This window comes from Babylonia areolata, chromosome 11 (assembly GCF_041734735.1).
Source record: "Babylonia areolata isolate BAREFJ2019XMU chromosome 11, ASM4173473v1, whole genome shotgun sequence".
Taxonomy (NCBI): domain Eukaryota; kingdom Metazoa; phylum Mollusca; class Gastropoda; order Neogastropoda; family Buccinidae; genus Babylonia; species Babylonia areolata.
In genome coordinates this window covers 577146-586049 of record NC_134886.1, presented here as the reverse complement: position 1 = coordinate 586049, position 8904 = coordinate 577146, and the positions used below count along the sequence as shown (strand labels likewise).

Sequence of the window (8904 nt, the reverse complement as noted above, 5' to 3'; positions counted from 1 at the left end):
CTGTGGTCACCTGTGTAGATACGTGATGGAAGAACTGTGGTCACCTGTGTAGACACGTGATGGAAGAATGGTCACCTGTGTAGACACCTGATGGAAGAATGGTCACCTGTGTAGACACCTGATGGAAGAACTGTGGTCACCTGTGTAGACACGTGATGGAAGAATGGTCACCTGTGTAAACACGTGATGGAAGAACTGTGGCCACCTGTGTAGACACGTGATGGAAGAATGATCACCTGTGTAAACACGTGATGGAAGAATGGTCACCTGTGTAAACACCTGATGGAAGAACTGTGGTCACCTGTGTAGACACCTGATGGAAGAATGGTCACCTGTGTAAACACCTGATGGAAGAACTGTGGTCACCTGTGTAAACATCTGATGGAAGAACTGTGGTCACCTGTGTAGACACCTGATGGAAGAATGGTCACCTGTGTAGACACCTGATGGAAGAACTGTGGTCACCTGTGTAGACACCTGATGGAAGAATGGTCACCTGTGTAAACACGTGATGGAAGAACTGTGGCCACCTGTGTAGACACGTGATGGAAGAATGGTCACCTGTGTAGACACGTGATGGAAGAATGGTCACCTGTGTAGACACGTGATGGAAGAATGGTCACCTGTGTAAACACCTGATGGAAGAACATGTGGTCACCTGTGTAAACACCTGATGGAAGAACTGTGGTCACCTGTGTAGACACCTGATGGAAGAATGGTCACCTGTGTAAACACGTGATGGAAGAACTGTGGTCATCTGTGTAGACATGTGATGGAAGAATGGTCACCTGTGTAGACACCTGATGGAAGAATGGTCACCTGTGTAGACACCTGATGGAAGAATGGTCACCTGTGTAGACACCTGATGGAGACAGGACTTTCATGACCCAGTGAGAGACGGACTCCCTGCTGACGAAGGCAAACGTTGTGAGGTGGTTTGTTTCAGAGAGGTGGGTGGGTGGGTAGGGGGTGGGTATGTGGTTGGTAAGAATGAACTGTACTTGTTTCAGTGAAAGAGAATCAAACTAAGAATGGCTTAAGTATCTGGCTTTGTGTGTGTCCTGCTGTCTGTGTTATTGTCTGTATGTGTGTTGTGTATGTTCACTGCTGGTGGTGTTATTGTCTGTATGTGTGTTGTGTATGTTCACTGTATGTGTGTGTGTTCTGCTGTCTGTGTTATTGTCTGTATGTGTGTTATGTATGTTCACTGTATGTGTGTGTTCTGCTGTTGGTGTTATCGTCTGTTTGTGTGGTGTGTATGTTCACTGTGTGTGTGTTTCATTGTGTGTGTTGATGTTAAGTGAATGAATGAGAGAGAGAGAGTGTGTGTGTGCGTATTGCTGTGTTCATTGTGCTTGTCAGGTATATTCATTCACATTGTAATGTATGTTTACGTGTTGTGTATGTTCATACCATGTGTTATATGTTTATTCAATGTCATTTAAGTTCTTTGCATGTTACATCTGTTCATTTTATGTCATATTCATTGTAATGTGTGATGTGTATGTTCATATGTATGTTTATTTCGTTTGTGAATGTGTGGTGTATCTGTATTGTTCATTGCATGTGTGTCACATGTGGCCTGACTGCCTTCTCACCACACTCCAACTGTACATACATCAACACCAGACTTCTCACCACACTCCAACTGCACATACATCAACACCAGACTTCTCACCACACTCCAACTTCACATACATCAACACCAGACTTCACACACATCAACACCAGACTTCTCACCACACTCCAACTGTACATACATCAACACCAGACTTCTCACCACACTCCAACTGTACATACATCAACACCAGACTTCTCACCACACTCCAACTGTACATACATCAACACCAGACTTCTCACCACACTCCAACTTCACACACATCAACACCAGACTTCTCACCACACTCCAACTGTACATACATCAACACCAGACTTCTCACCACACTCCAACTTCACACACAGGTTTTAATTTTTGTACACATAATTGTGTAAATTGTACAACTTCCTTCCATATTATTGTCTTAAAACTTCTCTTTTTTTTTTTTTGGGGGGGGGGGTCATTTTTCCTTTCCTTCTTTTTTTCCCACATACCCCAATTCAGTAAATGAAAAGTTGTATGCTTTTCCTTGTATGGGTGATTTATTCCATAATTGCTATTTAATTACAATGACACAGTTATGGAATGGTGGGTAATGGTCGTGATTATTGTCTCATTTTGAGTTGATTTATATATAAGTATAATGACTTACATCTGTTTTGTTCACAGTATTCAGACTCCCCCCTCCCCCAATCTATTCTGAATTTTCGTAACGACCCAAGAAAGTCCAGGATGCACACACACAAACAAAAAACAGCAAAAAGACTTCTCACCACATTTAAACTCCACACATGTCAACACCAGAAAGACTAAAATAACCTTTTATTTCACTCATACAAAACAACACTGGAAAGCCCACGATACATTAAAGATAAAAAGCCATGACAAAAAAAGCAACAAGAAAAAAACACCACAAGTATAGGATATATTACACAAGACAGCAACTGCCTACTACTTTCAAACAAGTTAACAAAGCATTGCTATGTTGCAACATGTTCAAAGCATTATGTACATACACACACTCCTAATTCACAAGGGTCAGTCCTCCCAGTGTTTCACATCAACAACACTATATCATGATTTCAGAGAACACGTCAAACAATAACTAAGTGTTGAGTTCATGTGTGTGAAAACATACGCTAAAATGCATCAAATCTGAGATCCTTACAAATGCTAAGTTTGAAGACACTTCCTTGCAAGTCCAGGTGAGTGGAGACAAAACACCATTCTTGGTGAGAGGCTAACCTTAAAAACCACGTTTAAATGCATGTGAGTATGCTTGTTCATAAGATGCTCAACTCCTTGAAGATGCTAGTCATATTCTGATCATCCAAACAGTAAAAAAATTCCAGAATAGACAGCCAGCATATTGAGATGTCAAATAGCATTTATTAAACCTTTCCTCAAAAGCACACTGACTGCACCCCATCAACTGGATCTTCCCTGACGGGGAACTGAACCATGAGGAGCACAGTGGGGTTGGTATGAATGTCTTTTCTATGGAGTGCCTTCCTGATTCAAAAAGAAATGGGGATTTCTTGGGGAAAAGGTTTCACAGTTCCTGCCCTTTCCCAGGGAAGTGGAAACGTGTGGTGCAAAGCACAGATCACCATCTTCCATGTGGACTGTGGAAGCCCTGGGCCCCTTGGCTGTACAACAACACTGACCCAACAGCTGCAGATACAGGTGATCAGAGAACAACATACAGGGCTGTACAACAAGGCTGGGGAGTTCACGGCATCAGCACTTCCTTTTTGTTCCAAGACGTCGAGGACAGACACACCGACACAATATGACCAGTACAGGACAGACACACCGACACAATATGACCAGTACAGGACAGATACACCAACACAATATGACCAGTACAGGACAGATACACCAACACAATATGACCAGTACAGGTGATGAGACGTCAAGGACAGACACACCGACACAATATGACCAGTACAGGACAGACACACCGACACAATATGACCAGTACAGGTGATGAGACGTCAAGGACAGACACACCGACACAATATGACCAGTACAGGTGATGAGATGTCAAGGACAGACACACCGACACAATATGACCAGTACAGGTGATGAGACGTCAAGGACAGACACACCGACACAATATGACCAGTACAGGACAGACACACCGACACAATATGACCAGTACAGGTGATGAGACGTCAAGGACAGACACACCGACACAATATGACCAGTACAGGACAGACACACCGACACAATATGACCAGTACAGGTGATGCCCACACAACTTCACAACCATTGTCCACTGTGGTGGTGTGCAGGATGTCAGCTGTCAATGTGCAGTGATACTGAAGTGGACACACACCACCAGCACAAGACATTCACTCAGACCACACGCTGATGAAGGGTCCACACACACACATGACCAAAATGAAACATGCCAAAGAACAGAAAATAATGAACTGGATCATCAGACAAACACGCATACACAGCTACAAGAGGCTTTCACACCAAAACAAGCTATGTTGATATAGCAGACTCCCACTCTTGACCCATGCACAAAGGAAAACTACTGACAAAGACAGGTTTTTACAGAACCAAACTGACAAATACACAGGTTTTTACAGAACCAAACTGACACCCACCTACAGGAAAGAAAGCAAATAACAACGTACTGCAGCCAGCTCCACACAGTATTCAAAACATCAGGTTACATATGTAGCAAATAACAACGTACTAATGTTTAACTGTGTACACAGAAAAGCCACCCAGCACAAACAACAGAAATGACGGAACCACCTGTTCCACCCACACCTGACGGCAACAAACCACACCCCATGTGCAGACAAACCCCCTGGTGTGTGGGTCTCTGTGGAGTGTGCGCCGCTACACTCTGCTTCCCCACTGGAGCAAACTGATAACTTCAAATCAGTAACTCTCTCTCTAACCCTTGATCAGTCAAACTGATAACTTCAAATCAGTAACTCTCTCTCTCTCTCTCTCCCTAACCCTTGATGAGTCAGACTAATAACTTCAAATCAGTAACTCTCTTTCTCTCTCTCTAACCCTTGATCAGTCTACACATGCCTCTTCTGTTTACATTTTGCACACACACATACACACACAGTTCAGAAAGCACTGATCTCCTATGTTCCCATTCTACATAAAAATGGTATTGTCACCATGTAAATTTTGTTTCTTGGTTCAAAATGTTGTTCCCATTTTCAACCTTCCACATGTTTTTGTTTGTTTAATTTTGTGTGATAGGGTGTATCAATAGGCTGAATTTGAAACAGCAAAACCAAAACTGTCGACTCCTGGGTAACAGATAATATATTTATTTTTCCTTAATCATGCTGACATAGATCAACAACTAATGACCCAACTGACAGTCCACGATTCCAACATCTTCCATCCACAGACATCCACATCTATCACCAATGCCCACAGCCAGCCAGTGCTGTATTGACCTAGATGTCTCCTCCGGCACTCTTCCTGGCTGACCAAAGGTGAAGGTCCCACAGCCTTTCCTGGCCTTCAGGGCAGTGAACTCACACCCACTGTGCGCAGGATGGCAGGGCCCAGTTCTCTCCCCTTGCTGTAACCATCCCACATGGCCAGGTTCCATCCACATGTGGGAGGAGAGAGGAGAACCTGAGAAAAGTGCCTTTCCCAAGGACACACCACCATGTCCACACCGGGCATCCAACCCTGATCACTGCTGAACACTGGATCAAAACGTCCAATGCCTGACCTGCTGTCACAGTGACCCCTGCTGACCACACCCCCCCCCCTCCCCACATCATGATATATCCAGGCACACTGAAGACACCCCCCCCTCCCCCACATCATGATATATCCAGGCACACTGAAGACACCCCCCCCTCCCCCACATCATGATATATCCAGGCACACTGAAGACACCCCCCCCTTCACACACACATGATATATCCAGGCACACTGAAGACACCCCCCCCTTCACACACATCATGATATATCCAGGCACACTGAAGACACCACCCCCTTCACACACACATCATGATATATCCAGGCACACTGAAGACACCCCCCCCTTCACACACACATCATGATATATCCAGGCACACTGAAGACACCCCCCCCCTCACACACACATCATGATATATCCAGGCACACTGAAGACACCCCCCCCCCCTTCACACACACATCATGATATATCCAGGCACACTGAAGACACCCCCCCCCCCCCTTCACACACATCATGATATATCCAGGCACACTGAAGACACCCCCCCCTTCACACACACATCATGATATATCCAGGCACACTGAAGACACCCCCCCCTTCACACACACATCATGATATATCCAGGCACACTGAAGACACCACCCCCTTCACACACATCATGATATATCCAGGCACACTGAAGACACCCCCCCCTTCACACACACATCATGATATATCCAGGCACACTGAAGACACCCCCCCCCCCCTTCACACACACATCATGATATATCCAGGCACACTGAAGACACCACCCCCTTCACACACACATGATATATCCAGGCACACTGAAGACACCACCCCCCTTCACACACATCATGATATATCCAGGCACACTGAAGACACCCCCCCCTTCACACACACACATGATATATCCAGGCACACTGAAGACACCCCCCCCTTCACACACATCATGATATATCCAGGCACACTGAAGACACGCCCCCCCTTCACACACATCATGATATATCCAGGCACACTGAAGACACCCCCCCCTTCACACACACATCATGATATATCCAGGCACACTGAAGACACCCCCCCCCCTTCACACACACATGATATATCCAGGCACACTGAAGACACCCCCCCCTTCACACACACACATGATATATCCAGGCACACTGAAGACACCCCCCCCTTCACACACACACATGATATATCCAGGCACACTGAAGACACCACCCCCTTCACACACACATCATGATATATCCAGGCACACTGAAGACACCACCCCCTTCACACACACACATGATATATCCAGGCACACTGAAGACACCCCCCCCCCTTCACACACACACATGATATATCCAGGCACACTGAAGACACCCCCCCCTTCACACACACACACATGATATATCCAGGCACACTGAAGACACCACCCCCTTCACACACACATCATGATATATCCAGGCACACTGAAGACACCACCCCCTTCACACACACACACCACCACTCATCACACCTGAGTATTCCTGTCCTGATTACTACTTCTGTTCTCTTCTTTTCTGAAGAGCGATCTCCAGAAGTTCCTGAATGATATCTCATAGTAATTAATAGGCATCTCATAGTAATGATTGTGTATCTCATGGTAATTAATATGAATCTCATCATGATGAAAAGGAATCTCAATGGTTGAAGTTGGATCCTTTGTCAGTTTGTGTTGTGAAAGAACACTGTCAATGATGACGCTGGAACAGAGTCAAGGGTGCGGTCACTGCCTCACTCTGACTGCAGCTGTCATGGCAGACAGTCAGCAACACTGTCACTTCACAGTCACACAATCCTGTGACAGGACTTGGGCAAAACCCAGACACTCACTTCACAGTCACACAATCCTGTGACAGGACTTGGGCAAAACCCAGACACTCACTTCACAGTCACACAATCCTGTGACAGGACTTGGGCAAAACCCAGACACTCACTTCACAGTCACACAATCCTGTGACAGGACTTGGGCAAAACCCAGACACTCACTTCACAGTCACACAATCCTGTGACAGGACTTGGGCAAAACCCAGACACTCACTTCACAGTCACACAATCCTGTGACAGGACTTGGGCAAAACCCAGACACTCACTTCACAGTCACACAATCCTGTGACAGGACTTGGGCAAAAACCCAGACACTCACTTCACAGTCACACAATCCTGTGACAGGACTTGGGCAAAAACCCAGACACTCACTTCACAGTCACACAATCCTGTGACAGGACACTCACTTCACAGTCACACAATCCTGTGACAGGACTTGGGCAAAACCCAGACACTCACTTCACAGTCACACAATCCTGTGACAGGACTTGGGCAAAACCCAGACACTCACTTCACAGTCACACAATCCTGTGACAGGACTTGGGCAAAACCCAGACACTCACTTCACAGTCACACAATCCTGTGACAGGACTTGGGCAAAACCCAGACACTCACTTCACAGTCACACAATCCTGTGACAGGACTTGGGCAAAACCCAGACACTCACTTCACAGTCACACAATCCTGTGACAGGACTTGGGCAAAAACCCAGACACTCACTTCACAGTCACACAATCCTGTGACAGGACTTGGGCAAAAACCCAGACACTCACTTCACAGTCACACAATCCTGTGACAGGACACTCACTTCACAGTCACACAATCCTGTGACAGGACTTGGGCAAAACCCAGACACTCACTTCACAGTCACACAATCCTGTGACAGGACTTGGGCAAAACCCAGACACTCACTTCACAGTCACACAATCCTGTGACAGGACTTGGGCAAAAACCCAGACACTCACTTCACAGTCACACAATCCTGTGACAGGACTTGGGCAAAAACCCAGACACTCACTTCACAGTCACACAATCCTGTGACAGGACTTGGGCAAAACCCAGACACTCACTTCACAGTCACACAATCCTGTGACAGGACTTGGGCAAAACCCAGACACTCACTTCACAGTCACACAATCCTGTGACAGGACTTGGGCAAAAACCCAGACACTCACTTCACAGTCACACAATCCTGTGACAGGACTTGGGCAAAACCCAGACACTCACTTCACAGTCACACAATCCTGTGACAGGACTTGGGCAAAACCCAGACACTCACTTCACAGTCACACAATCCTGTGACATGACTTGGGCAAAAACCCAGACACTCACTTCACAGTCACACAATCCTGTGACAGGACTTGGGCAAAAACCCAGACACTCACTTCACAGTCACACAATCCTGTGACAGGACTTGGGCAAAACCCAGACACTCACTTCACAGACCTACAGTCCCCTCAACAGCAAGTCACTAAAAGCCACGTACTCAATGGAGACACACACAATTCTTGTCATTCGGTCACATTAATTAAACAGCAAGTGACAGCGAGTCCCTGGATGACTCACAATACATGTCAAACAATTAGTCCTTCAAAGAAAATCAGATAACAACACTAAAATCAGACTTAACAACACCCAAGCTCGTATTTCCTGGAAGAAAAAAACAATCAATCAACATGTAAAAAGAAAACTTCTCCCATAAAAAATTGATGCATCATTTAAAAAGGAAAAAAGGCAGACAGTTCATGTCATG

At 45.8% G+C, this 8904-nt stretch overlaps 2 long non-coding RNA genes across 2 annotated transcripts; one reads left to right on the top strand and one right to left on the bottom strand.

Moving 5' to 3' along the window:
* Positions 1-150: 150 nt before the first annotated feature.
* Positions 151-948, bottom strand: LOC143287432 (uncharacterized). Its single transcript, XR_013055959.1, has 2 exons — positions 624-948; positions 151-592 (listed from the first exon to the last, which is right to left on the bottom strand). It is a non-coding gene; the product is annotated as an uncharacterized LOC143287432 (long non-coding RNA).
* A 771-nt stretch (positions 949-1719) lies between these two features.
* Positions 1720-4028, top strand: LOC143287430 (uncharacterized). Its single transcript, XR_013055958.1, has 2 exons — positions 1720-3763; positions 3813-4028. It is a non-coding gene; the product is annotated as an uncharacterized LOC143287430 (long non-coding RNA).
* Positions 4029-8904: the final 4876 nt, after the last annotated feature.